General features: G+C 39.3%; 1 protein-coding gene across 3 annotated transcripts in view; it reads left to right on the top strand.

Moving 5' to 3' along the window:
- Positions 1–27,097, top strand: part of MACROD2 (mono-ADP ribosylhydrolase 2) — a 1,930,060-nt gene that overhangs the window by 1,149,299 nt on the left and 753,664 nt on the right. The gene's annotated exons all lie outside the window — the stretch shown is intronic.

Raw genomic sequence — 27,097 nt, 5'->3', positions numbered from 1 at the left:
ATCATGGCTTCACTTTTCTGATGCCCTAAATATTTGCTAAATTGTTCATGATGTTTGGGGATGTAAGACATCATGAACAATTTAGAATCCCAGAACTGGAACCATCTCATCTATTTTCTCTCATTTTGCTATTATCTTTTGAAGAGTGCATGTATGTTTTTACTTGACGGTTGTTATTCTTTTAGATTTATTTTCCTTTTCCTGAACTAATATTCTGTGGTTGGGTATGCCACATTCCTTCTAAGTTTTATCAATTTAGACAGAGAGAGTTCAGAAAATGTGGATCTAATCTATTTTTTTACCAGTAGGCTGAGATGAAAGGCGGTTTTCTCTAGTTGGATTTAGAGGTATTTATTCACCTGCTTTTCTTTTAAAGCATGTACTACGTTTATTACATGTCAATTACACCAGGAAAATAAAACTATGAGAAAAATGAAAGTGTAAACACACAAGAGTGAGTTAATGTGAGCCGAATCCCTTGAGTCTTTTCACAGAGAATTAGTCTTGAAATTGTGGGGCAGTTAAACAATTGACTTCTTAGAAGGTTGAATGGATTGGCATTGCCCTGGAGTTCACAAAAGTGGTGGCTTTATTATTTGCATGAAGGAGCATTGAGAGTCAGACACACGTAGATAACTTGATCATCACTGTATTTTTTATGCATGATTATCATTATAAAGTCACTTTTCCAATGTAAGTTAGTGAGTTTGCTTAACATAAAAATATTTTTACAAGCCAGTTACATAGCCTTTAAAACCTTTGCATAATTATTAATAGAGCTGGATATTTTCTTTTACTCTTTGATTTTTTTTAAAAAAAGTTCTTTGTAAGTGAGTCAATAAGACCATTCTGTCTTAGAGGAGAAAACTCAGTTTCAGAGACTGGAGCAAAGCAAACTACTAAACCAGTTGGCTAATTTTGTTCTCCATAGGAAAATAAGGAAATTCTAAACAGGTGTGCACATTCAGGGGGTAATTAAAATGTTCTCAATATGGCTTATTGATTTAAAAAGGCAAGGGGCTAAAGTGTTCACAAAATGGTTATGTATAGACATTTCAACTTGGAAAATATGGACCTTGAGACCTGAAGAGAATTTACTAGTGAATTCAATGACATCTCTAATCTATCCTATCTAATAATAGACAAACATGGTAATTGACCATACCTTTGCTACACTTCCCGTTGGCTAATCAGGGCAATATGCAAATTAACTGCCAACAAAGATGGCGGTTAACTGCCAACAAAGATGGCGGTTAATTTGCATAGGCAGGCACAATGATGGGAGGCAAAAGGGGAAGGACAGAAGAAGTTGCCTGCTGCTGACGGTGATCGGAAACCCAGGTGGCAGGCAAGAGCCGGGTGGCAGGGCAAAGGCAGCCCTGGGGGAGAAGCCCCCAGCCAGTGATCATTGATCGGAGAAGCTGGGCGGGGCACGGAAGAGGCGGCCGCCAGCAGCTGCCTCTTCCCTGCCCCCCCCCCACCCCCCCAGCAGGTGTTCGAAGAAGTACCTGTATTTTTTTTTCAAAGTACCTGTATTTTTAATAATTTCTTGACATGGTAAAAGAATTTTACATTGCGATCCAAGGGTGGTGGGGTGAGGAGAAGGAGCAGCAGAACAATCCAACAAACAAAAAGGGAAACAGAAATGCATGATGGAAGGGATTTGAAGGGTGGGTAGGGGCATTGCCCAACTAAAATGCAATTCATTTGTTACTGAGTACTATTCATGGGAATACAGCATCCTGACTCCTTCTCTATACAGCATAATGGGAGTAAAATTGATGCATCCAGGTGGAAATATGATTAGGGGTTGGAAGACAGACAGGGAAAGAAGAAGTCAGCAATAGACACTGAGAGAGTCACTGGCTGGCTGGCTGCAAATACTGGCTCTCCAGTAGTGATAGAATAAAAAAGTGGGGGATATCTCTGGAAGATTCAAGAGATAGGGGGCAGCTCTTCTATGGTTTTGACTTGCCCAGTAGATTTCCACATACACACATGTACACGCTTATGTTTGCATGCACGCATATATACACATAACTGACTGCCATCCCTAGAAGCACAGAAAAAGAAGCCACCCACCTTTATTCCAGGCTGGCTGCAGCCCAGGCGATGGACAAGCCACCCGCCCGGAGGTCCCAGGCTGCAGCTACCCGGAGAAGCTGCCAGCCCTGTGGTCCAGGGTGCCAGCGCCTGTGGCCAGGGAAATAGGTTCCCTCTTCTCCTACTGCAGTCATTACTTCAATATTCCCCTTCTGAATTTCTCTCCTGTACTGCAACTCAACTCCACTTTTGATCAGAAGGATACGGAACAGAGAGAGCAGTGTTAAAAGCTTACATTTTTAAGCCGGTAAGGTTGCTACTTAAACATATAAATGGAAAACTAGAGTCCTTAAGGTAACAAAGGACAGGGACAGCGTATGACCTATTATATCCAGCAATCCATATGGGGACTGAAAACTTTGCAATGATGACAATTAGTGAAGATATGAATCAACTAAAATAGTTGACAGGGACAATTCTTCCATCTTTGAAAATATCTACATCAAATCTGTTTAAATAGATTTTCATCTGCATAATATAACACATTCTGATAAGACCACCACCACCACCACCACCAATGTGGTCAGTGTTGTGCAGATAAATGTTTAATAACTGAGGGACACCCCCCCAGTGCACTAATTTTTGTGCACCAGGCTACTAGTGTATATATATATATATATATATATATATATATATATATATATATATATGAGCCCAGCAACAGAATGGCGGAACAACCACAATGACCGGTCGACCAGTTGCTATGACGCACACTGACCACCAGGGGGCAGGCACTCAATGCAGGAGCTGCCCCCTGGTGGTGAGTGTACTCCCACAGTGGGAGTGCCACTTGGCTGACCAACATGAGCGGCGGTCCTGCAGCAGAACAGCTGCTCAGTGGGCAAGTTCACAGCCACTCCGCTGACCAGGATGAGTGGCACTCCCACAGTGGGCTGATCCCTGCAGGCCACACCCCCACCAGTGCACGAATCCATGCACCGGGCCTCTAGTGTGTAAATAAATAAGAAGAGTCTAGACTATTAGAAACAGTGTAAAAATAGTACCTATTCTTTTAATAGGAAAAGAAACATTCCAAACTAAGATGATTGTAAAATAATCACATCTACTATTGCACTACTTGCTACCATTACTTAAGCAGATGGTGAATTATGAAGTTAAACTAACTTTTATCATGGCCTGCAGATGGACTTAAGCAATACTCTAATCATTTTGAGATTTGTAGGTCTACCTTAACACCTTTGGTGATGATTTTGAGGCTATACATGTTACTAGGATAAAATTAGCAGGCGGTACTAAACTGAAGTTATTCCAATATTAATAAGTAAAAATGGAGATGGAACATATCTGCAAAATGTGAAGTAAATGTTCAGCTAAATTTATCTCCATGTTATGGCATGATTGACTGTAGTTGCCATTGAATGTCTTGAATCTTATTCATAAAAAGAAAAAATCCTTTCTTTCTTTCTTTCTTTCTATCTTTCTTTCTTTCTTTCTTTCTTTCTTTCTTTCTTTCTTTCTTTCTTTCTCTCTTTCTTTCTTTCTTTCCCTTTCCTTTCTTCTACTTCATCCCTTCCTTCTTTTTTTCCTTGAAGGAGGAAACTGGCTTTCTACTTTACATGGAATGCTGTGTTCTTGAGCAACATTGCAAACATAATGCCAATGTCATCATGTCCTCCTTATTTGGGGATTTCTAGAAAATTCTTAGAAATGTGATTGACTGAATAAGTGTTCTATAGTATAGGCTTGTCCTCTGTAGATTGATCACATAGATGGGGAGAGATGGTTGATATAAAAAGCCTGCTTGTGAAAATGGAAGAAAAACTTAACTTGAGCTCATTTATGTACATGTCAAATAAATTTCTCATAAACCCAGAGTAGTTTAGTGTTTGTTCTACCAATTATCACTGTGTAACCATGGACAAGTCATGTCAATATATTGTAGCCTTGGTTTCCACATGCAAATAATCTGTAATTTATTTCTGTAATCTCAGAACTAACTCATGAGCTATTATGGGGAGCAGTGGAGATAATGAATATAAGATAACTGAAAAATGTAACTCTATAAAAGTATTTGTCAATATCACTTCAAGTATAAGATAGTTTTCACATTTTTATGATTTGGCAACTTTAGGAGATTGATATCATTCTTCCTTTGATATCTGTTTTGAAAACCAGACATCTAGACTTTAATCATATCATTCGTTGATGCTTTTAAACCAGAACTATGTTATTATGAAGCATTCAGTTAGTCTAGTTGTAAAGGAAAATTCAATATCTTCCTCCTCCAGCTTATAGAAAACCTCATTCTCCCCTACTTTGTCTTTCTTCCCTGTGAATTTCCTTTACTACGCACACAAAACACTTCACTTCTAGTCGCCAAATGTGTGGAGGTTTTAACCCACACCAAGCAATTCCCTGCAACACCAGCTGGGTTTCCTATAATTTAACTCAATTCTGACACTGTCTACCTGGAGATAGAGCCAGCTCTCAAAGGTTAGGGGCTCATTCCCACAAGATTGCACACACACACACACACACACACACACACACACGTGCACGCTTCACCTGTGCCTCTGATCAAAGGGCTCTAGATGGGAAGTTTCTGTGACGCCTTTCTTAGGTTCAATGAATTTCCTAGAGTGGCTCACAGGACTCAGGGAAACACTTTTTACATTTGTCAGTTTATTAAAAGATATGATAAATGAGGCAGATGAAGAGTTACGTGGAGTGAGGTGAGGTCTGAGAAGGTTCTGGGCACAGGGCCTTCTGTCCCCACTGCGTTGAGGTGTGTCACATTCCCAGTGTTGATATTTGCCAACCTGGAAGAGCTTCAAACACTGTACTATTGGGATTTCATGAAGACTTCCTCATTCAGGCATGGTCGGCCATTAATTCCATTGTTATCCCCTCACCTCTCCGGAGGATTAGTGAGGCTGAAAACTCCAAATTTCTAATCACGACTTGATCTTTCTGGTAACCAGTGCCCATGCAGAGTCCTCTCCCTTCTCTCCCCAGAGTTGCTTTATTAAAACAAAACATGATCCTGTTGCTCTTAGCATTTAGGAATTTATAAGAATTTTAGGACTCTGTGCCTGAACCAGGAATAGAGACCAATATCTACTTTCTATTATCTCATAAGATACTTATTTAGGCAGTTAAATTATTATTAATATTGTTAAAGACTATTAATAGCATCTTATTTGTATTCATTAATAATATCTCCAACTAATGTCTATTGACAGCACAAAGCATATCACACTTTTATTGCTCAGTAGATGAATTGAATTGAATCGAATTGAATTGAATTATACTAATCTTGTAACACCATGTAACTACCTTAAAATTGTGATCTAATTTTTAACTTTTCCAAAAAAATACCCTAAAATTATTATTGTTTCTCCAACTACATTTTGTTTTAGAACAAAGCTACAAAAATGAATAAGGAGCAACCAGTTAAGAGGGGTAGCAGATATATAACAAATTAGCTATGAACCAATATGGTGAATGCCATAATGGGAACATATTAATCTATTGGTCTGTGCTGCAACTAACCTCAAAGGCTTGGTGACCTACATTCAGAGACCCTGGCTCCTGGATTTTCCATGCTCTCAGAGCTGTACTATCTGGAACTGACAACCTCTTCAGCCATAGTACAGAGACTTTGCAAAATCACAAATGAACTTTTTTACTGTCTTAGCTCAGAAGTAATACACATCATTTCTGTTCTCATTTTAGAGACCAGAACTATTCACATAGCCCTGCCTACTACAAGCTGGTCAGAATAATGTCCATGAATTAATGAAATATTTGGTGGGCACCAGTTTTCTGCCAAAGTTAAACCAAAGGATATGGGATCACAGTAGAGGGGTCAGAGATAATTGCTTTACTCTAATTTCACCAAAGGAATATATTCAAGTTTATATTGGAGGTAAAACAAATAATATGACCATGCCTTTATTTAATAAATAGTAACACCCACTGTGCACCAAGCTATTTTTTAGGTATCTTCCAGAGAATATAATGGTGATCCTCAAATGTAGGATTTGTCTCCATCTCCTGACCATCCTGACAAAAAAGTATAGACAATCATCTTGTTCATTCTATGATTTAAGAGTATTCTCTTGTTCTCTCATCACTTTTAAATATCTTCCCACACATGCCTGAAATTCCATAACTGATGTGTAATTTAAGATGGTCAGACATTTTTCTTTCTCTGCAATTTCCCTTTAAAATGCAAATACTCATGAGATTAGAAGATAATTAATTTTCTAATACCTTAATATGAAGGAATTTATCAAATTACTCCTCACTTTGGCAGGATAAATTAGAGGATGATAAAAGGACCAAGCGTCAGCCTGCTAGGGGAAGAGACTGGAAAGGGACTCTGAAGGGAAGTTAGGAGAAACAGGAAACAAAGTGGGAAACAAATAAATTTCATTTACCTCCTACTTTTTCTAAAAGGAGATACTTTTTTAAATGGAGAAGAGGGAAGTGATAGCCATACATAACTATCTAGAAATAAGGTGGTTATTTGTTTGCTGCATGTGACATGTGTGGATAAATTTTCCCTATGAAAAACATAATATTCCTTTTAATAATTTAGGGCAGAAAATGTCCTTACATGACTTTTTCTATTCATTGTTTTTGGTGGCTTTTAAAAGTGTACACCACATGTTTGTTTCAAATGTTAAAAGAATAGAAATAAATTCTGTAATATATTTAATGGTTTATTTTAGAGTGGCATGCCTCTTCTATGAATTATTAATTAGCACAGCTTTGTTAATACAAAAGGATGTTTAAATTTAGGATTTTAATCATGATTCTCATTCCAATCTTACCATAATTTCAAGTGAAAAATCTGACAATAGTCCATGCTTCCTAGACCTAGTTTGTGCAAATATCTTATTCCTTACAATTTACTTCCAATATTATTCAGATATTTTTCTCTAACCATGAGTTCCCCTTGGGGAAATTCAAATATATGCAAATCTACTCTTATATGCATTCTTGACAACCTTGAGAATGTTGATTCCAGTATAGGCAAAAATATAAGGCACCATGAGGGGATAATTATAAATAGAATAAACTGGAAATGAGAATAAGAAAAAAACAGTTGAAAGAAAAGTCAGGAGAGTGCCAATTTTCTCAGTAAAACCTTAGGAAAGAAAGATAGATGGCAAAAAAAAATAAATAAATAGATACAGATCTTAGAACCACAGTATTCCAATGCGTGCATGTGACTTGACGAATGAATAATCAGGATAGTAAAAAAAGTAACTAAATTATTTTGACATCTAGGACAATATTGTGTCCTGAGAAAATTAAACAGTTCTTATGGAATTGGTGGAGGATGATCCATATGCAAAATATCCACTTGCATGTATATTACCTAAAACAGGCAAATGGAAATTATTCATATTGGTGAAAATATTGGTGAAAACATAGGGATAAGTATAAGGTTGAAGGTAGAGAAGGAAAATTCCAATTGAACAAGAGCTGGTAAATGGAAATAGCAATAGTGTACCCATTTACCCATTATAACTTGATGCTGATGTATAGGATGGCATAGATATTATCTTATATATCACCAGAGGCCTGATGCATGCATTTGTGCACATTGAAAGGAAATTAATTAGAAGGTGGCCAGCGGGGTGGGACTGGGCAAGATGGGCCGGACACGCCCTGGAGCCTACCTCCCACGGTCCGTCCCTGGCTGGCTGTACCTGGGGCAGCCCCGGGGCTCAAAGGGCATCTGCGGAATGAGTGGGGTCCCTCTGGAAGGTGGGGTCCCTTGGCCTGGCCTTTGGGGATCCGCCAAAACCGGCAGTCCAACATCCCCCGAGGGGTCCTGGAGTGCAAGAAAGCACTCTGCAAAGTTGCTGTCGCTTGGCAGCTCCTGAGTTGAGCATCTGCCCCCTGGTGGTCAGTGGCATGTCATACCTACCTGCTGGTCGGCCAGTCGCTTAACCTTTTATATATATAGACTAGAGGCCCGGTGCACAAAAATTTGTGCACTCAGGGGGGAAGGGGAGGCCCCTCAGCCCAGCCTGTGCCCTCTCACAGTCTGGGACCCCTCGGGAGATAATGACCTGCTGGCTTAGGCCTGCTCCTGGGTGGCAGAGGGCAGGCCCAATCCCTAGGTGCAGCCCCTGGTCTGGCTCAGAGCAGGGCTGATTGGGGAGTTGGGGCGCCGCCCCATCATGCACAGAGCAGGGCGGATTAGGAGGTTGCGATGCCACCCTCAGTCACGCTCAGGGTAGGGCCGATTAGGGGGTTGGGGCACTGCCCCCTGTCACTCACAGAGCAAGGCCGATCGGGGGGTTGGGGCACTGCCCCCTGTCACTCACAGAGCAGGGCCCATTAGGGGGATTGGGGCTCCGTACCCTGTCACACACAGAACAGGGCCCATCAGGGGTTTGGGGAGCTCCCCCCTGTCACTCACAGAGTAGGGCCGATAGGGGAGTTGGGGCACCGCCCTGTCACACACAGAGCAGGGCGGATCAGGGGGTTGGGGCGCTGCACCCTGTCACACTCAGGGCAGGGCCAATGGGGAGGTTATGGCTCTACCCTGTCACACACAGAGCAAGGCACATGGAGGGGGGTTGGGGCGCCACCCTCTATCACCCACAGAGCAGGGCCGATCAGGGGGATGGGGCGCCACCACTGTCACACTCGGGGCAGGGCCGATAGAGAGGTTATGGCTCTACCCTGTCACACACAGAGCAGGGCCCATGGGGGCGGGGGGTGTTGGGGCGCTGCACCCTTTCACACACAGAGCAGGGCCGATCAGGGAATTGGGGAGCTCCACCCTATCAGGCACAGAGCAGGGCCCGTGGGGGGGGGGGGGGGGGTTGGGGCACCGAACCCTGTCAAGCACAGAGCCCCAGGGCAATCAGGGGATTGGGGAGCTCCCCCCTATCAGGCACAGAACAGGGCTGATTAGGGGGTTGGGGCGCCTTCCCCTCTCACGAACAGAGCAGGGCGGATAGGGAGGTTGTGGCCCTGCCCCCTGTCACACACAGAGCCGCAGGGCGATCAGGGGGTTTGGGCGCTGCCCCCTGTCACGCTGATCCCGGTGCCGAGAGCCTCGCTGCTCTGCTGATCCAGGTGCCCGGAGGCATATTACCCTTTTACTATATAGGATAGAGGCCTGGTGCACGGGTGGGGGCCGGCTGGTTTGCCCTGAAGGGTGTCCTGGACCAGGGTGGGGGTCCCCACTGGGGTGCCTGGCCAGTCTGGGTGAGGGGCTGAGGGCTGTTTTCCAGGTGGCGAGTGACTAAAGCTCCCAACCGCTCCTTGTTTTCTTCTTTTTTTTTTTTTATTCTGGGCCAGCTTTAGCTCTGAGGCCTCGCTGCTGAAAACATGGATACAATGTTTCGGTCCAGCTGGATTTCAGTCTGCTGGTTTCTGGAGTTTTGTTCATCTTCTTATTTGCAACATAGTATATAATTGCTTAGAGTTGCAGTTGAAAGGCCTGCAAGTGAGGCGGGGAACGTTGGAGTCTGCAGCAAGCAAACCTCATGTTTGCTTCCAGCTGCCTGCCTGCCAGCCGCCATCTTGGCTGACAGTTAATTTGCATATACTCACTGATTAGCCAATGAAAAGGGTAGCGGTCGTACACTAATTACCATGTTTCTCTTTTATTAGTGTAGATGTTGTCTGTATTCTTTTTGTATGTTAGCATTTTATAATGATTTTTATAAGTTATTCTTAGCCTCTATTTCTCTCTTTTTTTACAATATGATAAAGCATTTCTCAATGGCAAATTTTTCTACTACCAGTTTCAGTTTTAGGAACTGAATCCAGGTCATTCAAACAAGATCACAGTGATTTATTTTCTCAGTATTAGTTAAAAGGCATGGGTTCATATTGGTCATTGTTAGATATTTCAGAAAACTCTTTTTAATTGACAAAATATAGTGTCCTCAGTTTAACATTCTTTGAGGAAGAACATGTAATAAAATAGATGTTTTTACTAAAATGATCATAATCTGAATAGAAACCAGATATTATTTAGATTAAAATGATTTTCCATAAAGTATAACTAATAATTGACATATGAATTTGGTAGTTTTATGTGATTATGGACAGATTAAAAGTTGAGCATTTGAGTGTCATGCTAGATGACTTATAGAGAGGAAAAGATTGTAAATGTTCACTGGTAGGAGACACCCAGTGTCAAGAGATCCCTCAAAGTTGGGTGATACATCCTCCATGAGTCATAGATTTTAAGAAGTAATATCTTCCAATGGAAGAGACGATAGACATACATATTCAGTGCTACCTCTAGGCATTTTGGCAATAGGCAACTCTGAAATTCTGCACTTAATTGTTTCACTGTAGTGTAGATTTTCATTGTAAGGAGTAGTCAAGTGAATCTTATTTTCTTATACAAGTTCCCTTCTGAGAAGGTTGCCATGGCAATGAGTTCTCAGCCTGAAATTCTTAAATGCTGGTTTTATTTCATTATCTGAGTTTCCATTACAGGCCACATCAATCAATGCAGTCCTTTCCTCGAAGGCTTCTGTAGCCTTAAAAAAACCTGACCTTTTAATTTGTCACCTCCGTTCCTCTGCCTAACTTGATATCACCATTTCCCAGCCAGTTCTTCATCTCAAATACCCTCTTCTGTGGAGGGTCTGCTTGCTCTTTTCCCATTTCTTTTTGGCAACTTCTAGTCTTAGTTCTCAGCTATCTCATTTATAAAGGATGGTGCTATGTCTCTGTGTCTTTTCTAGCCAGGATTCTAACAGCTGTGTGGTTAATGATACTATTAATAAGTAACAAGAACGAAGGCACTTTACCACTTGTGCTTCGCTGTACAGTTTACAGCAGTGCATCCCTATGCATGATCTCATTTGTTACTCAGATCCTCTAGCTGGCTGCCTCTGTTTCTCTGATTTAGCCAGAGGGGAGTGGGTGATGCTAAATCAAGACTTTTCCTTTCTCTTTATTCCCTAAACTCACCTTTCATAAGGCCTCCTAATTGGGCATCAAGGTACAAAATCTGTAATAATATACCCATCAGGTTATTATTACTGGAATGGCAAGTGACCAAGAATGGACATTAGGGAAGAGGAGGAGGAAAAGCATGGAATAATGGCAAACTCACAGATTGTGCCTGAGAAACTTAAAATTATATACTCAAACCCAGATTTGTATATACTGTACAACTTTTGTCTCCCAGTGGCCACATCAGAGAGATGATTTGAGTTAGGGAGACCATTTAGTCATGAAACATAGTAATGAGAACAGCTAATATTTTTGAACCCTCAGTTTGTGCCAGGCACTGTGTTTTACTCATTGAATCTCAGAACAAATCCTGAGTTAGAGAATGTGGTTTCTTTCACTTTACAGATGAGGGATATGAGCCAGAACGACCAAAAATAAATTACCTAAGGTCTTACCTCTAACAAAAAGTGAAGGTGGGATTTAGGTGAAGGGAAGTCTAAATCCAGCGGCTGCAGACACTGAGCTGCTCCCTTTTCCTTTCCTCTGCTGTGCCACTAGCATGTTGTGGGCAGGGCCAAGGATACTGCATGTTGAGGGCTGACCAGGAGTACATGGAAAAACTATCTTTCATTCCACAAACTATTTTAATGTTTTTCTGGATGGTCATATAAATAAAAACTTATTTATGAGCAATGGGGTATATAAAAAATCCTCTTGCTCTTCATGTATTACTGAACTACCATGAAAATGAAGGGAAGCTTAGGCTTAGCTCAAAATTTTACCAGGTGTGCCGAGAAAATCATGCCACTGATGGCCGTGCCACCTGTGGTAGTTGGGAATACATCACACCTGTTTGAGTCTGTATCGGCCGATGTTCTCTTCATGGTGACTCCATGTAGGGAAGCAACTATTAAACTACCGCCTTATGTGCAGATTAATTCTACGCATGACATGTTGCACTAAGCAACATGTAGTCATGCCTAAGTCTTCACATGTTGAAACAGAATTTTACTATGTCACTTTCCTTTTATATTACATTTATGGCTTTCATTATATTAATTTTTTAAAATATATTTTTATTGACTCCAGAGAGGAAGGGAGAGGGAGAGAGAGAGAGAGAAATATCAATGATGAGAGAGAATAATTAATCAGTTGCCTCCTTCATGCCCCCTACGAGGGAGTGAGCCTGCAACTCTGCCATGTGCCCTGATTGCCATGTGCTCTTGACCGAGAATCAAACTGTGAGCTCCTGGTTCAGAGGTCAATTCTCAACTGCTAAGCCATGCTGAACAAAATGCTTTTTTTAAATTGATGTATTGTTCTGATTTGGGTTCCCCTGGAAGCAAACCCTGAGACAAGGTTTTGTATACATGTACTTTATTTAGAAGACTAGGCTAGGAAGCACTGGCCAAGCAGTGGGACATGAGAAAGGGAAGGGAAGGCAGCGAAGAGTCACAGCATTAAGCAAGTTACCACTGTGGACGGCTGCGGCTCAGTCCTGCTGGGCAGCTCTGCGAGACCTTGCAGAACGTGCTGAGGAATTGTCCCATCTAAGGGGCAGGGAAAGCTGAGCTATTATCTTAAACTTCTACATGTGGTTGACAGAGGATTGGAGCCTTAACTTCCCAGCATTTCTTGTCAGCTCCTTGGCCAGGCTGAGAGAAAGCCCTTTGCAGAGTCTCATCAGGGAGTTTGTGGGAGGATGCTGGGCAGTGGGGTGAGGGCATGTACAGGAGTGATGAGTTCTGGGAAGATAGGGGTGGGACACTGATACCTTCTGCTTCCTGTATGTGATTGCGTTGTGATATTTATAGATGTCATTTTAGCATAGGCAAGAGGGCTTTACAAAATATTTATTACAAAAAAGGCATTGTTAGATATGATTGAATTGAAAAACATTGGTTTAAGTTAAACTGAGTTTCTGATAGGGCAATATGATAAGCACAAGTTATCCAAAGATTTTTTTTAATCTTTATTGTTGAAAGTATTATATATGCCTCCCTTTTTTCTCCACTGACCTCTTCTAGCCTGCCCCACCCCAGGCCTTCACCAACCTATTGTCTGTGTCCATGGGTTATGCATATATGCATAAAAGTTGTTTGGTTGATCTCTTTCTTCCCACCCACACACCCTCCCCTGCCTTCCCTCTGAGATTCCAGTCTGTTTCCTACTTCTATTTATTCTTGAACTCAGGCATCCAAATTATGTGCTTCTTAAAAATAGTGTGATATAGATGCCATAAGAATGGTAATTAATGTGACTGGCATTATATTCTATGAAATGCATGGAGTTATGAATGTAATGCTTAAGTAGTGGAGAAATGGTATCACAATATTGTGTCACTGTGGTTGAATTTTTTCTCAACACATAATACTAAAGTTTGATTCATCATGCAAACTCTGGAAGAGTTGGCCACTTATGGTTGGATGTATATAAAATTGTTCATTGATTAGAAGACATATTGGAGGTGAATAATTTGATTAGGAAGTTACCTTTGATTTTATTGCAATATAAAGATTTTTTTTTTCAAATTATATCTTCTTTTAACATTTTAGGAAATACATTACTTATCTTTTTCTCAAAAATCTTACAACATGACTATAATCAATTCTTTCTGTAAGAGTGTCCGAAACTTCTTGCTTCATCTCATCTGCATTTCGAAAGACTTATTTTTAGTCACTTGTACATTCTGCAGATGTAAATCCAGCAAACACCAAGGAAAGTCTATTTCACATGAAAGTATAAAACCTCTTGATTTAGCCAGATTTCTCAACTTAATTATTTTCCGTTCTTTTAATCAGGCTAGGGAACATTTCCAGAAAAATCATTACTGGCTTCTGCAGTACTAGTGTCTTTCAGAGGAAATACTGGCCCTGCACACTGTCAAAGGGAGTATATTACAGTGAAATTTGTATAGAAACAGTAAACAGATTTACAATGCGAGCTTCCATTTTGAGTGCTTTATCTGTCCCTGACCCGAGCAGCAGTTATTAGATCACTGTATCATGAGGAAATAGTCAATTCAAAACACGAACACAGAGTCCCGAGCCTGCCATTAGATTTGAACAACGGGACCATTTTGCCATATATCTGGAGGGGTAATAGTCTAGTGCGAAGACAATGCTTTTAAAAGGTGAGTGTTTTTTTCCTGCAAATATTCAGATACGTTTGTTTAGATGACCAATTTCAATGTATAGAATTTAAGCTATTCTTAAGCTGTTGAACTGAGAGACTAAAAGAGCGAAGTAAAGAAAACCAATAAATTTTAAAAATAAAAATAAATCTGTCAGTATCAAGAAAGCTTTCTTGACTTATTTATGAAAAATTCCAATAGAGTTGCAAAGGTAATTTTTTTTTTTTTAAAAAAGGAAAACATGTCACAGACCTGGTCCAAGCAACACCCTAATTATCTTTATTTTAAATACCAACTATCCCCCTTCACACACACCCCCCCCCCCCCCACACACACACACTTTTAAAGTGTGTAATAGTAAAATTGCCTGGTAGGTATCTCATGAAAATACGTGTAGCACAGTAGTTAAAATGATGGCCTAAGTAGAGCAATATATTGACCATCCTATGAGCTAAGTGACTTCACTGCAGTCTATCCATCTCTTCTGAGCCCCTTGTTTGCAAAATGTGCATGCTGCTAGTGTACTAGCAGGTAAGCTATCCCAAAGGGTACACAACAGAAAAGCTTACAGATCAAATTAAGTTATGACCTGAACATTTTTTTTAATTAAGGGTACAGAAACCAGGGGACAGAGAGGAGTAAATAATACATATGGGCTGGCTGTTCCCATTCTCTCTCTCTCTCTCTCTCACTCTCTCTCTCTCTCTCTCCCTCCCTCTCATCTCAGCTTTTTTGAGATGGTGTGGGTAGGAGGGTCAGAGTTGAGGTTTGAGCAAGACAACATGGCAGAAGGTGAGTATCTGGGGCCAACAACACATTCTTGCTCTGTCAGAGAGACACAGAGACAAGAGTGCCCAGCAGGTAGCTCAGGGTGAACAGCAGTGGGTTTTATCTGTATTTCTCAGTCAGAGCAGATGTAGGGCCAAATGAGACAATGATGGGTGTCACCAGTAGGAGGTTACTTTAGGGATGACATTGTTCTCACTCTAGAGGTGGCATGATTCAAGCTCACGATTTGGTCTTGCCATCTTTTTCTATTTAGAGGTAACACTCTCATTTGTTTCATTTCTTTTATCATGTATGTATTACATCTTAGAGGTTATTAAATTAGTACTGTATTTAATGCATTTTATCAATCCTACCTATATCCCAAAACCTACTTACTTAGCTATTATTATTACTTAATATGTGAGTTTCATATACCCCCATTTGTTTTTCTTCTATAGAGGAACTGAATATTTTCAAATAACACAATAATGCACTTTTGCATTAAAAAGAATGACATACCATTAAATGATAATTAAAACAATATATTTAAACATTTATTGACACAGAGAGAGAGAGAGAGAGAGAGAGAGAGAGAGGGAGAGAGAAATTGACTGGAAATCACTCTTTTGGTGTCTGGGATGAGGCTCTAACCAACTGAGCCATACTGGCCAGAGTCAAAATAAAACAGTATTTATAAAATACTTAGAAGATTGCATAATAAGGTTTATTAATGGTAATTTGTCTAATAAATATGTACTGGGCAACTACTATGTTCCAGTCTCTGTTCCAAGTACTTGGGATATATTATTCTTGTGGAGCTTACATTCTATTGGTAGTAGTTTTCATTGTTATTATTAGAAGGTTTCACAATGTTTCTAGATGCAAGTTCTATGAAATGGCAATAAGATAACTAACTCTCAGTTAACATCCATCTGTGAAGATAGAAGATTATATGACTGGTCCTGTGAAGAAAGCACAGCAGCTATTTCTGAAGATCAGGTTTGATTGGACAGTTTGATGAATTGATTGGAAATTTGTCTGGAGGAAAAAGTGAGGCAAACCACTGCATAAAGTCTCAAAACAATGAAAATCTAGAAACTACTTTTCAAGAATTTGATATTTTTAATGTAAAAAAATAGATATTAAAAGTATATCCCTAAGAAAAAGGAATTGCTAGAATCCATGCTAAATGCTTAAGTCTGATGGGATGTCTGGTTATCATGGGGAGACTAGGTCTCATATGAGAATGTGGTCAGCAGCATTAATAAAGAATAAGTTATATGTTCAGCCTAAAATAGAACCATTTCTTCATCGGGTCTATGTTTCATGCAAGAAGCTAAGCTATATTATTTTTTCATCATGATTGGACCGAGGTTATGTATTTTTGGCAAAAATACCACAACAATGATGGAGTGATCTATCATATCAAGAGGCTTATGATTTTGATGTTGTATTACTGCTGATGTTAATCTTGAAATTGGTTAAAATGGTATCTGCTGGGTTCCTCCACAATAAAATTAATATATTTTCCTTAGTATTTATTCATGCCTTGAAGGATCTAATTATGGTTTTGATAGCCACAGTGAAAGTACCTACACCACAGAAATTAACAAATGCTGTAAATTTGGACTCACTTTATTATTTTGTTGATTCTCTAAACTTAAGAAAGTGATGAAAAATGTTATAAAAGACAATAAAACTTAAAAATATTTTATATCCATAGCTGTTACATTTTGGATACCACAAGAAATTATAGAAATGTTCCTCAGTATTTAAGAACTATTATTCTACTCAACAAAGAATCTACTCGTTTATTGACAAATGAGGACAGTTCTGATATATGTCTTTGTTATTTTGCTTTTGTCTTATTTGTCTGTAAAAATTAAAATATTAACCAACATTGATATTGGAACCTCACTCATTTGTCAATTTCTGCAATAGTGTGGTTATAGATAAAGATATCCTATATAATAAAGAGGAAATATTCAAATTAACCCTCATGCCCTCACAAGATGGCTGCCTATGACCAGGCCAGCAGGGTGGTTAGTGAGGGATGACCAAACGACTGAACGAGTAGGCTGCGTGGGGTGACCAGGCCAGCAGGGGGGGGGGGGGGGTGGAGGGGGTGTGAGGGGTGACCAGGCCAGCAGGGGGGGGCAGTTAGGGGTGATCAGGCAGGCAGGTGAGTGATTAGGAGCCAGCGGTCCAGGATTGTGAAAGGGATCCTGGATTGGAGAGAGGTTGCAGGCTGGGCTGAGGGGACCCCCCCCCCCCCTGCACAAATTTCATGCATTGGGCCTCTAGTATATATATATATATATATATATATATATATATATATATATATATAATTGATTTTAGAGGGAGGGGAAGGGAGAGGGATAGAGAGATAGAAGCATCAAGAGAGACATTGATTAGCTGCCTACTGGTGATCAAGCCCATAACTCAGGCATGTGCCTTGACTAGAAATCTAACCAGGAACCTCTTGGTTCATGGGTCGATGCTCAACCACTGAGATACATCAGCCAGACTGTATATATGTATATTTTTTAAATATATATATATATATATATATATATATATATATAATCTCAAGGCATCATAGAAGCAATCCCTAAAATTATTTAACAAATTTTAAGTGCTCCAAATTTTACAGAGTTTTATGAATAGAGTCCTTAAAGATTCTAAAGATAGTAAATATAATTCAAAATAAAAACAGTGCTGAACAGTGAAAAAAAAAATCCAAGGAAGCCATCAATACTCTTGTTGTCCCTCAATTATAACTATTTTTTTCTCTTTAAATTTAAATATCAAAAAGCAAGCTCTTTCACACAGACACTCCAGTGAGCAAATACACAACTTGTGGTGCCCCCGGCAGCTTTGCCAGCATGTACTCTCCACAGGCTCCCCTGCCGCTGGGCAATCCCGCACTAATGGTGCCGCAGGGGAGAAATTGAAGAGAGCGCTGGACTTTCAGAAACAGCCTCCCAAACTTTATAGAAATTACCGTAATGGCTTGTACATCAGTTACATTATTTTTAAATGATTTTGATGCTAATACTTCACAGTCTAATGCACAATAACCTAGCAGAGTGTTGCAAAATACATGCAAAAAGTGTGAACTAAATTTGAATTTAACTTCCTCTTGCAAAAGGCAAAGAAATGGCTCTGCACTAAGTTTGCATAAAGTAAGGGCATTTGGTTATGCCTTTCAAGGAAGAGTAACTGCTTCATCAATAACTTGTGCTTCCAATTTTATATATAAAAAAATCTCGCTACTCCAATCATAAGTATACATAGGTATTTGTGGGTCAAGGTGTGGGGAAGGAAGCCTAGCTCTCCTTCATTGTCACATAGTTTTATTCCTTTGAGCAAGTCTTACCTCTCTTCTTCCCTTTTCTATGGATTAACATCTATTGTTTATCTTGTTCACGCTATAACATTAGAAAAAATGATGTATTAGCAATGTTAAGATGGTCTTATTTCTGTTCATGCAATGGCAACACAAAATCGGAACCTGATAATTTTATACATAAGTGATGGCTTTAGTGCCTGGCAGGCTGGGTTTTCATTGCCTCGTTTGGATTTTGAGACATGGAAGGCTTTGAGGTGTGGAGTGCTTGTTGGTTGATGCCTCACTGATCCCCAGATTTTATGGTTAAATGGTTAAGTAGGAAGATACCTCCTTCCTTTCTTACCACTCCCTGTGCATCACTTCAAGTTATGGTTTCACACACACACACACACACACACACACACGAACCCCATAACATTCCTAGAAAAGGAGCTCCAACAGTTTTTCTCTGCGAAAAACTCAAAAAAAACCCTCAGAATAGATTTTCCTTTTGGTATTAGGAATTTTAACTAACATTACAAATATGTTCAACACCAGTATAACATACTTGTAAAGTTATGGGCAACTATAAACCTTTTTTTTTTTTAGACTGGTAAAGGCCGACTGCAAACATTTCTTTATCTGCTTTACCTCAAATCTAATGCGTCTAGCAATAGCTACAGATTTTGCAAAACACTTGTCTATATTTCCAATTAGCCTACTGGTTATGGGCACACATTGAAATACTGTAAGCCATTACTTAGTAGAATTATTTCAAATTCAAGCTCAGCAGAACTCTCCATAATATTAAATACCTGTGACTTTATCATAAAAATATAACACCATAGACTCTGAAACTAATTCAGAGATGGGTTCTAACTGTGCACTGTGATCGTGCTAATGAGACATGGAGAGTAAGCATCTGAAGTGGATAGATAATTCCATGTTTATTTCATACCTTCATTTTTTTTTACATTATACTGTTTGATTTAAATAAAGAAATAGAAACTTTCTCAAAATTCAGTCTCAGCTTCCTTCTTGTGGAATTGATTTCTACTAGACTGGAAATTTTCATTTAGTGTAAGGGTTCTGACATACTGCATCAATGTCTTTCTATTGCTTTAAACAAGAAAATACACTTCATCTATTGCCTATGACAAGTGTCAGGGATGCTGTTATGGCACTCACAATATATTTATATTGTTTCCATTAGAAAAAACTGTCAGGGACTAATTTGGTGACCATGTACTGTCAATTTTATTGTCCTATTCTTATAACTTGTCTGACAGCATTTCCAATTTTGACAAATTTGGCTGAAATAATAATCAAGTCAATTCCCAAACTTCAAGTATGTACTTTTCTAAGGACATACACCTTAGAGAAAATTCAAAAATATTGTGCTTTGGAACAATTTAAGAAGCAGTTTGAAGAATTGGATACTTCAGCTTTAGATAATACTGTGCCTCTTTCTAAAATAACAATGATCTGATGGCATGAATAGAAGTGTCCAGACCTAGTGAACCATAGGCTATAATCACAACATAAGTCAATCTGAGGAACTAAAAAAATACATGCTTTTAATGTTAATGGATCATCTTCTCTCAGTGTCAAAGGTATTACTATAATTGACATTCAACTTCTTTGAAAACTTCTCATTAGTGCTTTGGTAATCTGTTGAGTACTGTGAAGCCAGTAACATGATGAATGGGTGCACATACATGAATGTGAATGTGTGTGTAGTGTGCACCACTTCTCTGAATTGTCATACTGAAGTGACTTTTAGGGCATCATTTTATGCCTTTATAACACCTTGATATTTGATATGATTTCATAATTAACTTGGGGTGCCACAGGAAGAAAGCTGACCTAAGAATTTGAAAACTAATATTTGAGTCCTGGCCTTTTTAAGTAATTGCTTTGTAGAGCAATCTTTTTTTTTTATCTGTGACATGGGGATAATAAAATCTGCCCTTAACCAGGTCAATCAGAAAATAACACATGTTGGTGAGGATGTGGCGAAACTGGAACCCTCAGACATAGTAGTGGGATTGTAACATGGTACATTCAATCTGAAAATGTTTGGCAGTTCCTGAAAAGTAACACATAGAGTTACCATATGACCCAGCCATTCCGTTCCTAGGTATGCACCCGGAAAAGTTGAAAACATGTACACAAATAAGCTTGCACACTAATGTTCCTAGCACCCGGATATATAATAGCCCCAAAGTGGAAACAACGCAGTTAGTGAATAGACGATGTGGTCCATCCATGCAATGATTATTATTCAGCAATAAAAATAATGAAATACCGCTGTTACAATAAGGTTGAACCTTGAACTGTTATTCTAAGTGAAATAAGCCAATTGCAAAAGGCTACATTGATTCCATGTATATGAAATTTCCAGAATAAGCCAATCTATAGAAGCAGGAAATAAATGAATGGTGTCTAGAGTGTGGAGTTAGGAGATGAGGGAGAAATGGAGAGTGCCTGCTAGTGGGTATGAAGTTTCTTTATGGGAGGATGAAAACTCTTGAATCAGATAATAATGATGTTTTCATAACTCTGTGAAAATGCTAAAAAAAAAAAAACACCAAAACATTTAATTACATACCTTAAAATAGTGAATTTTATGATATATGGATTATATCTCAATTAAAAAGTAATTTAAAAAACTCTGCCCTACCTATATCAAAGGATTGTTGTAAGAATCAAATGAAACTGGAAAATTCCATAGAATCGAAATCATATTCAGCAATCCATGCTACTGCGTAGAGAAAAACACAGGCCTCGGTGTCTGTAACTGGGCTAAGAGGGTTTGTATGGAAATCAACTTTATGTCGTCAGGGGGAAATTCACAGAGGGCTAATGTCACTCAGGACACTCAGACAAGTGTTTGTAGAATAAACTGTAAACGAAAAATTTATTTTAAAGAATGGAGAGAAAAGATGTACAGAAATTGAGTTTTCTCCATATGCATGCTAACCATATGCATGTTAACAGGGGTTGTATAATAACTGCCCTAATGAACTAAAAATCCCCACAGGACAGAAGCTTCCTTTGTTTTCATCTCTATTTTTTCCGTACCCCGGACACTGCACCCTGTCTAGAATGAGTGCTCAGCCTACACTCGATGAGCTTTGTTGAGACTTGTGTGTGTTTTTTAAACCAATCTTACTTTTGGAATCCTAGGGAAAGTTTGCAGGTGACCAAATGGGCTTCAAGCACCACCCTCTGAGCTCCTCACAAGCTGGCCCTTCCTTATTTAAATTAGGAAGGATATAAGCTCACCCAGAGCCAGAATTGAGGTCAGTTCATTCCACGGGGCCTCTAGGCCACTGAGGTGGGTTCTCTCTAAACTCTCTGCTCAGGGCTATTCTCTGCCACTTTCCAGGTAAAATTATCACCTGTCCTTCTTTGCCCTAATCTTACTTGAGCTTGCCATAGTATTTGACTCAAGGACCATTCCTTTAGTCAAGGACTCTTGCCTCTCTTATCTTCCAAAATAACTTTCTCCTCGAACGACCACCTGAGGGGACAATTTGCATATTAGGCTTTTATTATATAAGATATGTTATATACCTTGCATATGTCACAGAATCTTTGCATATGGCACTCTCTCTGTCTAGACAGATCTTCCCTCCCTCTTCCCCAGGGTTATTTGTCCTTCTCATTCTTTGAACCTAAGCTCTGTCTGCTCTTCCTCAGGGAAGAGTTTTATATTTATATTTCTATGATTATTTGACTATTTTTTCTTCCCTAGATCAAGAGCTTCATGAGGGTAGAGACAAGATCTGTCTTGCTCCCTACTAATATCCACAACTGAGCATATTGCCCAACATTAGTAAGCACTTGGTAAAAGTTTATGGAATAAGTGTGAATAAAGAAATGAAGTATTAACATATGAAAGCTTCAGTTGCATGTGTCAAGGCATGATACCTATTCTGAAGAATGGTGACATGCAGATTTTCCTACAAAAGGTAGAAATTCTTCCTGCTTTGTGAGAACAGAAGGCATTTAGATAAGGGAGGACAGGGATTGGAATTTTAATTTTGAGTGGGAAAGAAATCAGGAACTACTTTAGGTTTCTGAAAAAGGGGGTAAGAGTGAGGTCATCAAAATAGGACAGAATGCACTGTCCAAAGTTCTGTTTATAACCACTTGCAGTATTTCACTTCAAAAAGGATTCCCTCTTATTGCAAAGCTGCCATGTGTTTATTTGCCTGAAAGTGATGTGATGGAATTAGATAAATGACAATGCCATGCCTGTTCGTTCCTTTGCTTAGAAAACCTCACACTTCAAGGTTTCCCAGTAGAAACTCTCACTGAGCAAACAGGAAACGTATTGTATAGCAATATGCTGCTCAAAGAAATTGTAGCACATTTGCCAGCACTGAGTATTTTAGGAAGAGGCAGGAGAAAACAACAACAACAACAAGAAACCCCACCTTGGCTGGTTTTCTCGGTGGTTAGATTCCTCTTCAAGAGCATGTACCTGGGTTCCACCCCTGGCCCCAATTGTGGCGTATGCGGGAGGCAACTAATTCATGTATCTCTCTCCCATGGATGTTTCTCTCTGTCTTTCTCCCCCCTCCCTTCCTCTCTCTCGCTCTCTCTAAACATCAATGGAAAAAATATACTTCAGTGAGAAATAACAAAAAATAAAATAAGCCCATGAAGAATGTGTCCCCCTGTAACCTTTAATGAAGGATTTTAGAGTAAAATGAAATGTTATGCCAATTGTAGAGAAGATTCATTCATTGCAAACGTTTAGAAAACACGGATTTGCACATAATTTCCTTATTAACATCTTTTTCTTCTCCCTTCCTTTCCCATCTTACTTATTTTTTCTCTGTCTTTATTTCCAAATGACTAGCTTTGAAAAAAAAAAATAGAAAGTCAGTGCTAACTGCTCTGTTTTCAATTGCAAGTGATTGATTCTTAGGCAACAAGATACTATTCTAAATTGAGAAAGTTCCAGGTAACAACCTAAAAAATGCAACTACCCACCCCACAGTTAATTAAATGTCTCTGGATTGCTACTGTTTGCAGTTGATAAGCCCCAAGTATGAATTCTTCAGCTCAAAGCAGAAAGTTATATTAAGACAGTAGAAAGGAAAAAATAATTAGCTAGTGTTTTGTAAGAGGGTGAATAAGTGGTATCATGTAGCTCTGACTAAATTTGTTAATTCGGTCTGTTTATTTCAAGATTTAGTCATTTGAAGTAGTTGGTATTATGTAGATTTTAGACACCATGCAAAAAATGTAAAGATTATTTTATTGCATGCATTTCTATAATTAATTTTGCACAGGTAATAATAGGCTCTGTTTCCTTTGTGCATATGAGCATTGAAAAAATGAAATTATATAGGCAGTGACCATTGAAAACCTAAAGCATGAATGCATGAGTCCACTAATACATAGGCTTTTTTTCAATAAATACTGTAAATGTATTTTCTTTTCCTGATTTTCCTAATAACATTTTCTTTCCCCTAGCTCACTTTATTGTGAGACTACAGTACATAATACATATAACATAGAAAATATGTGTTGACTGTTTATGTTATTGGTAAGGCTTTAGTAGTTAAGTCAATGATACGCTATTAGTAGTTAAATTTTGGGGAAGTCAAAGTCATGTACCTAGGTTTTTGACTGCTCCCCTAACTTCCACATTGTTCAAGAGTCAACTATATTGTGCCAATTTAAAAACTCATCTTGTTAAAAACAGAGTGTTAGAGATCATGTCTAAGGAGCATATAGTTCAGTCTTGTATCAGTTAGGATAGCCTAGCGTCATGCTGAAGGGACTCCCAACTTTTCAGTGGCTTGTAACCACAAGGTTTAGTTCTTTGCCAGGCTGTGTGTTGATCCTGGGTAGCTATAGCTCTACTTAGCCATCACCTTCACCTCTGGACCAGCTGACAGGGCTGCCTCTTGCTAGAACCTGGCCTGTCACAGTAGCAGAAGGGAAAGAGAGAAGGCAGTTCTTAAATAATCTACCATTCATTTACCCAGTCATTAATAATTTAATTTACTAGAACAAGCCATATGACCATATCTACATTTAAAAGGACAGGAAATGAGGGGGTATATCATCTTTTGGAGAAAAGGCACCAAATATTTGAACAGTTTACCTAATTAGCATATTAGCCAGATAGATAGATAGATAGATAGATAGATATAGATAGAGATAGATAGATAGATAGATAGATAGATAGATAGATAGATAGATAGATGTGGTGGCCGCCATGCATATAACTTGTTATGCTAATGTTTCATGTCTTACAAATGGTTTGAAGTGCTTCCTTGCATTGTTCTTAACCTCATAATTTAGCTTTGCTCAGACTTAACATGGTAGATGATATGTTATCTTAAAAATCTGAAGTTTCTGAGCTACTGTATACTTTATAAATCAATAAATCAATTTTCTGGCCTACAGACCAGAGTTCAGGAAACATACTGTAATCGATCAGATAGTAAATTTCTTAGGCTTATGGGTCATGTGGTCTCAATTTTAACTACTCAGTTTTTCTGTTATAATGCAAAAGCAGTCAAAGGCAATACATCAACAAATGGGCATGGCTGTTTTCCAATTAAACTTTATCTAAACAACAGGCAATGGGCTAGATTTGGCTTTTGCCAATCTCTGTTACAGACCATCAACATCTTGTTAGTTAGTGTCCTCCCCTGCTGGCCTGGTCCCCCCTCCAACTGCCCTCCCCTGCAGGCCTGGCTCCCCCTCAACTGCCCTTCCCTGCTGGCCTGGTCGCCCCTAACTACCCTCCCCTGCCAGCCTGGTCACCCCTAACTGCTCTCCCCTGCTGGCCTGATCCCCCCTCCAACTGCCCTCCCCTGCTGGCCTGGTTCCCCCCAACTGCCCTCCTCTGCTAGCCTGCCCCCCAACTGCCCTCCCTGCAAGGCTGGTTCCCCCCCCAACTGCCCTCCTCTGCTGGCCTGTCCCCCAACTGCCCTCCCCTGCAGGCCTGGGTCCCCCAAAACTGCCCTCCCCTGCTGGCCTGGTTCCCCCCAACTGCCCTCCCCTGCATGGCTGGTCCCCCCCAACTGCCCTCCCCTGCACGTCCCCCCCAACTGCCCTCCCCTGCTGGCCATCTGTGTCCACATGGGGGCGGCCATCTTGTGTGTTGGAGTGATGGTCAATTTGCATATTATTCTTTTATTAAATAGGATTACTTTTATGTTTATATTGAGTTTTCACAGTTCTTAGTATCCTTTTCTTTTGTGTTTGAAAATGTATAAAGAAATACTGTTTGGAGACAAGGTTTTTTCTTAAAATGAAATTTAGAACATCTGGAGAATTTGTCCATACTTTTTGAAAAGTTCTTCCAGAGTCTTTGAGATATAATATTGAAGTAAATATTCTGAGAAATTTGGATTTGGTATAGAATGCATGGAAGATAAAATTATTGACCCAGTCTAAAGTACATGAATAATACCTAAAAATAAAATGTGTATTGTTTTACATCTGCAGTCTAGTGATTGGAAAATAATAAAAAAAGATTAAAGACCCTAATTTATGTAGTAGCAAATTGAGAAAATTGAATTTGACTCATTACTTAAGGCTTTTAGCTGTTTATAGTAATTTAAACCAATTGAAACATAAAATACAAGTTCTGGCTAACAAAATCCTTTCTAAGGATTAGGTATGGTAAGAGGATATGAGAAACTGATCAAACAAGGTTTCTGAAGTGCCATTAACCATGCAACTTTCAGTGAAATGACATGGATATTGTAGACTTGGATTTATTTTGAAATGTCAGAAATTTTCTAACAATATTTGAAGCCTATTTTGGTTACTGCTGTCAATGTCTGTTTTCTTTTCTTTCTTTCTTCTCCCATCCCCCTCCCACCTCCACCCCATCCCACTGGTTACATATTCAAGTATGGCATCTGGTCCAGAAAAGAAGCCTATTTTCAGGGGGGAAAAATATAAATTTTTTCAGCAGTTTTATACACTAAAAAGCAAGTTCAAATTTTATTGTTAAACTAGAGGCCCAATGCATGAAAATCATGCAAGAGTAGGCCTTCCTTCCCACTGCTGATGGCACCGGTTTTTCTCTGGCACCTGGGACCCAGGCTTACCTCATAGCCCCAGCTTCATCCAGAAGGTCATCCTGAAAGACATCTGGTCTAATTAGCATATTCCATTTTTATTATTATAGATTAGCAACTTTTATGGAGGAAGAATCTGTGAAAACCATAATGCAAATGACAATGTGGCCTCTTTCCTTTCTCTTGGCTAATTTTCCTACTCTTCACTAGCATGTAGATATTCACATATCTACATTTGATTAAGTATAGGGGGCAGAATGCCCTGCTTGCACATCTGAATCTCTTACAGTGTACACACATGTGGAATACCAGATGAGGCAGGTTAGGATCCAGTTTATGTTATGGTGCATGAATTAAAATAAAAACTATTTACCAACACAAATTCCAAATCAGGGAGAAATAAATATAAGCTTCTGGGTCCAAATGTAGATGACTGTGCTCTGTTGATGTCTGAGTGTAGTCATGAAATAGAATTCAGCAACATACAAACAGCATTCATTGAGCACCTACTGAGTGCCAGGATCCCATGCTGGTGACACAGATACAGAAATAAAAAGCTCTGGTTTTGAAAATTTCACAGTATAATTAAAAAGTAAAACCAGTGAGTTAAATAATATTAGTAATAGAAATATATAAATAATTGATTACTGCCAAAATATAATTATCAAGACATTAAAACTGTGGTTCTCACACAAATAGAAAAGTGTCAAAGATTTTGTTTAGCCCTGACTGGTTTGGCTCAGTGGATGGAGCGTCGGCCTGCAGACTGGAGGGTCCCAG

The sequence above is a fragment of the Myotis yumanensis genome, unplaced genomic scaffold (assembly GCF_028538775.1).
Source record: "Myotis yumanensis isolate MYYU_CA2020_CCGP unplaced genomic scaffold, mMyoYum1.0.hap1 SCAF_7, whole genome shotgun sequence".
Classification (NCBI taxonomy): Eukaryota; Metazoa; Chordata; class Mammalia; order Chiroptera; family Vespertilionidae; genus Myotis; species Myotis yumanensis.
Note: the sequence above shows the minus strand (reverse complement) of the source record. Positions and strands in the feature narration are given on the sequence as shown.